This window comes from Zingiber officinale, chromosome 9B (assembly GCF_018446385.1).
Source record: "Zingiber officinale cultivar Zhangliang chromosome 9B, Zo_v1.1, whole genome shotgun sequence".
NCBI lineage: Eukaryota > Viridiplantae > Streptophyta > Magnoliopsida > Zingiberales > Zingiberaceae > Zingiber > Zingiber officinale.
In genome coordinates this window covers 50234817-50242611 of record NC_056003.1, presented here as the reverse complement: position 1 = coordinate 50242611, position 7795 = coordinate 50234817, and the positions used below count along the sequence as shown (strand labels likewise).

Sequence of the window (7795 nt, the reverse complement as noted above, 5' to 3'; positions counted from 1 at the left end):
CTAAGTCTGACATCTTCTTCTGATACTCCAAGTGGGTTTTATGAAGAGAAAACCATATCCAGTTCATGCAGATGTATGTAGAGATCTTCACCAGAAAGTCCATGAAACTTTGGTATTAGATGAATAATTTTCCATAACTGGAAGTCGGCCTCCAAATCAGAATATTTGATGCAAAAGGAATCATCTGACAAGTCTGGTGCCTAAAGTTCTTTGAGAGTATTTTCAGTGTTGTTCTCCATGTTGCTGACAAATCTGAGGTCCTGAACTGAACACACTAAAACTCTGAAACTGCTGCCACAAAAGATATTTCCTGGTCTAACCTGAAACACTCATGCAAATAAAATCAAAAGACACAAGAAATATATAAGATAGCATACGTGCATACAAGCAATGAATAATGAAGCCTTAACAACATTTTTGAATTTTTGCAACCACCAAAGAAATAGAAATAAGAGAGAATAAAATCGAAAGAACTGAAATGGTGGTCTAAATGATGAAATTGACCAAAATAGCTCTTTATTAATGGTGTAACTGTTAGTATTTTCCCTTTACCCTTTTCCTTCAACCTACAAAGTTCAATAGAAAAAAGAGAGATACTAACAATTACATCGAAAGAAAAATAAAATAACAAAGCAGAAAAGCAAGAACAAGATAAAGATAAAACTATATACAATCTAAAAACAAATGAACATCACTAGTGTTCCCCGGCAACGACGCCAAAATTTGGTGTGGTCACGACTGTCACTCGCTCACATCAAATTTATTAATTTCACTTCAACCGAACCCCTTAACCTACACTAACGGTCTGTTTGGGAGGAGGTGAGGGAAGGAGAAGGAAGGGAAAATAAGGGGAAGGGAAACTTTGAACCTTGTTTGGGAAGGAGTGAGGAAAGGGAAGGAAAGGTAAGCTTTAACCTTCGTTGCACATGGAAAGAGAGATTTTCTTATACCCCGAATTGGGGTGTAAGGACGGGGAAAGGAAAACAAAAGATTTTTTATTCCAATTTTATGCCTGTTCTTAATAGTTTAAGAAATGTTCCAATTTCTAATTTTGCTATGTCGCCGGAGTCTAATTTCCTCGCCTTCTTCATATCTCGCTTGCTGCCAAATTATTAGAGGAGGGGTTCCAACACTTCTTCTAACTGAATTGAAGGAAGAAATCATTTTTGTCATCAAAATTTAAGAGGATATCTACTATTTTTTAATTTTTCTATCAAAATTTAATAAGTTTTTAAAGAATAGGAATTCTCGTTATTAGTGTTATCTTTCAAAATTTTTTATTTAAGATTTCTAAAATCATTATTTTCATTATTTCTCATTTAATTATTTGATTATCGGTAATTCATTGTTTTGTTATGAATAGTATAAAAAGATTAATTTTTATTAAAAAATAACTAATTAAAATGATAATATAAAAAATTAATTTTATTATTAAAACTATCTAATTTATATTTATAAAATAAATATTAATATTATGAAAAATATCTAATTTAAAAAGTAAGGGTATTGTTGTAACTTTATCTATTTAACCTTCATTCCCCTTCCTTTCCTCCCAAACAAAGTAACACATGTTACATTAATGAACTTTCCCTCCCTCCCAAACAAGGAGAAGTTAAATACTTTACTTCCCCTTACTTCCCTTTACTTCCCCTTCCTTCCCCTCCCTTCCCCTTCCGTTAATGAACCTTCCCTCACTCCATCCAAACAAAGGGTAAGTAGTATAGTAGGGGACCGAGTCGTCTCTCACGTGGAACAAGTGATAGGACGTTTGTTTTCAGACAAGATCGAACCAAGGGGTTTGTTTGGGGGGTTTTGTTCTCTAAACCTAATGCAATAATTGAAATCCTAACTAACCAGTAAAGATGAACCTATAGCACAGTGTTACTCTACGCTACAAGCTACACCTTCTACAGGCATAACAAACAAGTATAACAGATAGTAAAATAAGCATAATTGAAACTAACCTACCATTCTATCTAACCATTGAAGAACATACTTATATCGCATTGTCACACTACGACACAAGCATAATCATCAACAGAATTAACATAAAAACATACCAAAGAACACAAACATGCATAAACGAAGTTACAAGACAGTAAGTAAGCAAATTCAACATAAATAACTAATTAAGTAAATCCTAATTAACCAATCCAATCCTCCACAATCAAACACCAATTCAACTACCCTTTGCCGTCACACAAAGGGCCCAGATCTGGAACGCCATCACTGGTGGATAGTAGCTCCCCGACAATCTTGCTTCAGCGTTGATCAAAGATGATATTGAATCCCTTGTTCTGGTGGATACTGGTGGCGATGGAGTGTTGTCGATGTGGAATTAGTAGCTCTGAAGGAACGCCTTCAAGTGTTGCTTTCGTGAGGTGAAGTGGATCCGTAGACCGTGGAACGCCTCCGGCGACGGGTTGATGTGTTGGAGAGTATGAACTATTGGCTTCTTCCTTGGAGCTTCAGCTTCCGGAACCCATCCACAGAAGTCCACTGAGGAAGAGTGGGAAAAAGAAAGCATTGCCGGAGCAAAACCACTGCTGGCAAGAAATCCTTAATTGGAGCGGATCACGTGAACAGATAGATGAGGAGACTTACCACCGCCGGAGGAACGCCTCTGAGGTTGAAGAATCCAAAGAGTATGTCATCGCCTTCATAAGATCTGCCGGAGGTGTGCCGTCCGTTACCGATTGGAGCAGATCGCGGAGGAGAGGATTGGGGGAGTCGGGGAAGAAGAAACGTGAAAACCTAGCCCAATTGTCACTGTGCATCCGCGTGAAGGTTAAAGGAAAAGGTTTTCTCCTCCTTTAATCTCGGTTGCCCGTTCAACATGATTGGATGTGGGGTTCAGATTAGCTTGATCTCATTCTTAACAAAGCAAAGGGCTCGATTATCTCAGATATGGATCAACGGTTCACACTGATTCTGCTTGATCTCCCTCATTTGACTTCCAAATCAAGTCAAATTCGGTCTGGCTCGACCCTAATCCATGGTTCTTTGAATTTCCTACAAAATCACATAAAAATATGAAATTAAATTTCATAATTTGTATAAAATTTATAATTAAGTCCAAAATTAATTCTACTCCCAAAGTATAGTATAAACATAAAATTAAGCATGTGAGTAGGTAAAAATGCTAAGTATATGAGTCAAAATAATGTAAAAAATACTAATTATCTGTAGCATATAAAGATAATGAAAGAGGTGAATATACAATCTGGTATCTCGACACTAGTGCAAGTAATCATATATGTGGGAAAAGAAACATGTTCATAGAGCTTGATGAATCAATTGGTGGTAATGTATCCTTTGAAAATGAATCAAAGATCGAGGTGAAAGGCAAAGGTAACATTCTCATCCTTTTGAAGAATGAAAAACATGAATATATTTCAAATGTTTTCTCTGCGCCAAATATGAAGAGCAACATTTTGAGCTTAGGAAAACTCTTGGAAAAAGGATATGATATTCATCTAAAAGATAATATGCTTATCTTGTAGATGATATTGGTTGCTTAATTGCTAACGTACCTATGTCAAGAAATAGAATGTTCTTGCTTAATATTCAAAATGATGTTATCAATTGTCTCAAAGCTTGTTATAAAAACATCACTTGACTATGGTACCTTTGATTTGGGCATCTCAATTTTGGAGGACTAGAAATGCTTTCAAAGAAAGAGATAATGAGAGAACTATCTTGCATCAAGCATCCGGATCAATTATGTGAAGTATGTCTACAAGGGAAGTAATTTAAAAGAGGTTTTCCAAAGGAGTCAAGTTCAAGAGCCCAAAAGTCGCTTGAACTTATACATATGAATGTTTATGGTCTGATAAAACCAAGTTCACTTGGTAAGAGTAATTATTTCATTCTTTTCATAGATGACTTTTCTTAAAAAACTTAGGTATATTTCTTGAAGTAAAAAATCGGAGGTCTTCGGCATATTCAAGAAATTTAAAGCTACTGTAGAAAAGGAGAGTGGTTTCGAGATTAAAGCTATACATTCTGATCAACGAGGAGAATTTAGCTCAAAGAAATTTCAAGAATTTATGACGACCCTTGACAGTTCCCAGATCCCCTCGACAAAATGGAGTGGCAGAAAGAAAGAATCGAACCATCCTTGACATAACAAGAAGTATTCTCAAAAGCAAGAGGCTACTAAAGGAACTTTGGGTAGAAGCGGTTGCATGTGTAATATACTCACTACAATAAATATGACTTTCTACAACACATAAATATGCTATCCACATCGCACATTGCACGCTACACAATTGTAAGCTATTAAAAGTCATAAAACTTTGACAATGCACATCGTGTGCTACAGTTAAGAGCATTCGTCGCATGTGCCGCATGCTGAGTGTGCCCAAATATGTATTTCGTACTTCCCCAAATACGAAGACTTACCACAGTGCTGAAGAGAACAACAAAGATAGTGGTAGTGATCATAATTGTATTTCCTCAAAGTTGAGTGTGTCCATATCTTGCAAACTGTAAGTTCAATAGATATATACTATCAAAATTTGTTAAATCAAATGAAAATTGAAAATACTTTTATCCTTCAAATCATCTATTTGATCAGTGGGATGCTTCAATACTAAGTTAATCAACTAATACAAAATAAAGACATTTAGATTATTTGTAACACACTTGGTAGTAATTCTGGAGCCCTCTGTGACATTATATCAGGTATAGTGTGACATGACTATCCCACAGAAGAATACTGTGAGGATGCCACTTAGATCCAATAATTGTAACATAAAACAAAGCCTGAGAAAATAAACAAGTCTACAAATTATCTTTAAAAAATAGATTAAATATTTTTAGATCATACAAGATGATATTTATCTTTAAAAATATAGAACTAGTACTAAAATGCATGAAGTAATATCATACAAAAGCTCCGAGGAGGTACTGGTGAGAAATAGATATCTTAAGTTTGCCAAAAATTTCAATATGATTATGGCATCGATGTGAACAAGATCAAAGTTTTGAATTGCATTGAAGAGCACGACAGATGTAGCATCATTAACAACTCATTTGCCAAATACCAAGCTATATAATAGAGGTGTTTCATCTTGATTAAGAATTTGTTTCATAGAAATCGTTTTGTGTGTTAAGTATTTACTTGTTCAGCTAGAACTAATGAATACAGAAGTCTTCATTACCTGCAAGGTGTAGACAGAATCCATGGTAGAAAATATGTCACCTATTGCTGTATGAACAAAAGAAAAGGAATAAATCAAAATGAGAAATTATGGTAGATCACTTGGATAAGTGAAAGCAAAGATATGCATTATAAAGAGAGAAAAAAAATACCAAGAAAGTCTTGGTTATTCAATAAGCCAATATCCATTTTCTAGAATAATACAACTGCCCCTGTGTTTACCACCAAAGGAAGAAAAATATATTAGGCATGATTAACATTGCTATCTCATGTTGTGCACTTGGAAAGAAATCTCTAAGATCACTTTTTTACAAGGCAATACACTTTTGTTAAAAGAAGAGCTTTACACAATCAAATTCTGAAGTCCCCAAAAATATGAACAAAAAATAAAATAGCCTTGAAATCCCAAATTCTCCCGCATTTAGAAACAAACTTGAAGTCCCACTAAGCATGAACTCCCATATGAATCTTGTAATCCAAAATATCTCCAAACTCCACCATCTTCAAGCAAGCATAAATTTCAACATAAACCCATCACAAAAATCACACTTCCACCAATGCTCTACCTTCTTCAATCTTAGTCATAAGCTCCAAAAGAAAACATAGGATAAATTCCACCAAGCTTCATCATATCACCAAAGCAAACAATTAAAATATGAAAGCTGAGAAAACCACAGCATATCAGACTCTGCCTTCAAACCAACAGAAACTCCAACACCAAAAGGAATGCAAGAATATCAATATAAGCACAAAGAAAACCTCCAATACAAAACCTCCATGAAATAGAAAGTGTTGGGCTTCAATCAAAGTCTCACATTGAAAAGATTTGATAAAAATCATGGGATTAAAAGGATGCATGATATCTCCATTGACATGAGACCTTTTGGGGAGAGCCCAAGAGCAAAGCCAGAGAGTCTATGTCCAAAGTGGACAATATCATACCATTGTGGAGATATGTGAACATCCTTTGGGCACAACAAATGGTATCAGAGTCATGATCCAGACCCAGATGCCATGTGGGGCGGCCTTGAATGAAGTTGAGTGTGAGCTCGGAGTAGGTCAGGGTGACTGTATATTCACGGGGAACCCGAAGTAGCTCAAGGTGACCAGATGCTTACGGGAAGGCCTGGAGCAGGTTAGGGTGATTGGATACTTGCGGGGAGGCAAGTAGATCAGGGTGACCGGATGCTCGCAGATAGGCCCAAAGCAGGTCAAGATTGACATGATCCAACTACTTAAGGGGAGGCTCAGAATAGGTCAGGATGATCGGATGCTTGTGGAAAAGGCCCCAAAGTAGGTCAGGGTGACCGGATACTCGAAGGTATACCCGGAGCAGGTCAGGATGACCGGATGCTTATGGAGAGGCGAATAAGTCAGGGTGACCAGTGCTCGCAGGAAGGTCCGAAGTAGGTCAAGGTGACCGAATGCTCGCGAGGAGGCCCGTCGTAGGTCAAGGTGACCGGATGTGAATGCTTGCGGGAAGGCCCATAGCAAGTTAGGGTGACCAGATGCTCGCAAGGAGGCCCAGACCATAAGAGTAATTATGGTCTTTCGTTTGAAGGAAGGATTGTTGGGGTTCAATCAAAGTCCCACATTGAAAAAATTTGATAAAGATCATGGGATTAAAAGGATGCATGATATCTCCATTGGCATGAGATCTTTTAAGGAGAGCCCAAGTGTAAAGCCATGAGAGCCTAGACTCAAAGTGGACAATATCATACCATTGTGAAGATATATGAACATCTTTTGGGCATAATAAAAAGTTCAGCAAACATCTCAAGGAAATCCCAATCCATAAAGAAATCATCCGACAACATACATTCTTTCCCATAGAGCATGCAGAGAATACCATTATAAACACAAAGTAAACCTCCAATATAAATCTACAATCTGAAAAAGCCACAACATGCTAAACAACATGCTTGATTTTGATGCCACAATCAATCCAAAAAACCTCCAATATTACACCTGTACTCACATTCAAGCCTTTCATAGAAATTTTGCCAAACACCCAACGCCATCAAATTGAAAGAACCTTATATAGCTCAAAACTCAAATGAGAGAAATAAACATATGAATCATCAAACTTGTGTCTCTTATTGGGCTTGCTGTGAGCCGGCACGTGTGTGCCACACCTGGGGCATCACGACGCCGCCACTGAGACGAGCACATAGAGGAAGCAAACAAGTATTTTGATAAGATCCTTTAATGGATCTATTCAAATAAATCCTTTAACTTTATTTCCTTTAAGTTTTAGACTTTTTCTTTTTTCTTGTAGATAAGTTTTAATAAGACATTTTCTCTTGAAAATGTATTTTTATTTTATTTTTCTTTTAGACCTTTTCTTTTGAAAAAGTAGTTTAGGTCTCTATTTAAAGAGACGTTATGTAACTTTGAAAGACAAGTAATTTCCCTTTTAATTAATCAGTTTCATTTGACTATTGGAGGTCGATCCCCTTGAAGCGATCACCCTATCCCCCTTTTCCCTTTCTCTTTCGATTTTTTCACGTGATAGACCCCTGGGTTCCTATCAACTTGGTATCAGAGCAATTCACTTCATCTTCACCCTATAGTATCTCGCAGCAACTTTAACAAGCGCATGGTCTTAACCCGACTTCAAGAGAAGAAAAT

General features: G+C 36.6%; 1 pseudogene; it reads right to left on the bottom strand.

The window, feature by feature from the left end:
- Positions 1–200: 200 nt before the first annotated feature.
- Positions 201–7185, bottom strand: LOC122022999 (annotated as a pseudogene).
- Between the last annotated feature and the right edge of the window lie 610 nt (positions 7186–7795).